At 38.7% G+C, this 1,337-nt stretch overlaps 1 pseudogene; it reads right to left on the bottom strand.

Annotated features, from left to right (window-relative positions):
- Window positions 1–490: 490 nt before the first annotated feature.
- On the bottom strand, window positions 491–1,074 carry LOC142432495 (histone chaperone ASF1 pseudogene; annotated as a pseudogene).
- Between the last annotated feature and the right edge of the window lie 263 nt (window positions 1,075–1,337).

The raw sequence follows: 1,337 nt of genomic DNA, 5'->3' as shown, positions 1-1,337 counted from the left end.
TGGAGATGGCTGCGTGAGCAGATTCATTGTTGTGGTGGCAAAACCAGTCCCTCATCTGCAACAGGCCTTTTTTAAAAATCACACTGTTATGCAATCTTTTCAGAACCTCTAAATAGAAAACTTGATTAAGTGTCTGACCTGGTGGACTGAATTCCAAATGCTCTAAAAGTCAATATTTTCATTCATTCGGGAAGGTGATGGATGTCCAAAGCAAGGTTTGTCATCAATCGACATTTCACCTTTTTTGAAATGAGAAAATCACTCATACACTTGAGTTTTTCACATAGCGCTGTCCTTTTTATTTTTTTTACTTAAAAATAGTTGTGTTTATATTCCACAATTTGTTCAGTACTGGTTTTCATATAAACGTTCTACAGAATGATTTTTAAACAAATTCTTCACATCGTGTCTTGACTGTGTACTTACGGAATTTCAGGGAAATAGTTCTGTGTTTTTATAGCTTAATTTTTACTCACAGGATGGCAGGTGGTCACATGCTGTCCATGTGGGATTCTAACATGACATTGAGCGAGTTTTCTGACATGGGCCATCTCTTTGATGTGAAGGCAACGCATCTATTGAAAGAACGGACTGTAGATTTGGGTTACTGCTTTTCCAGTCTTTCTGTGTTATATTCCCAATTAATGTAGAATCTTGTGACTGTGGGATTAGATGCCAAAATGTTCCTTTGAAGCTTACAAATGTCTGGTTTTATTGGTGGATTGCCCCTTCATTCTATTTTGGTATATTCATTATTTATATAATAGCCAACTAAAAAATTCTTGACCTCAATAGGTGCATGTGATTAGCACAACTGTTACAACTGCTGCATCTGCATCTGGAATGAGTCCTGGGCTAGGTGCATCAGCCTGAAGCACAAACATATGCCCACGAAAACAGAGTCTAAAACTTGATCATATTCTTCACTTTCTGCAGAGCCCACATAGATAATTTTCTACCCCAAGTCTTCAGACAGGTCCTCGATGCACTTGAAGGTGATTTCAAACTGGAAGGGTTGTAGAAAGGACAAGGGTTATCCAGCACCATTACATTGTTCAAATGAACCTTTGCCATATTTTGAAAAACACAAAACAATGGGAATGGGGGCTAGCGTTGTCCTTTTAAGTTGTGTTCAACATCACAACAGTTTCTGTGCCATTTTTCCCAAGCATGAAACAAAATTTCATAAACCCATGCTGTTTTCTTAAATTGGCCATCCCAAAAATGAGGTTGGAGCAAAATTGCTTTTGCGACAAAATTCACTGTGACCACAAAGAACCTTCCCAGGTGAAGCCACTGGGTGTACTAACTCAGAGCGAGTTGCTTGATGCTCACCT

The sequence above is a fragment of the Tenrec ecaudatus genome, chromosome 18 (assembly GCF_050624435.1).
Source record: "Tenrec ecaudatus isolate mTenEca1 chromosome 18, mTenEca1.hap1, whole genome shotgun sequence".
NCBI lineage: Eukaryota > Metazoa > Chordata > Mammalia > Afrosoricida > Tenrecidae > Tenrec > Tenrec ecaudatus.
Note: the sequence above shows the minus strand (reverse complement) of the source record. Positions and strands in the feature narration are given on the sequence as shown.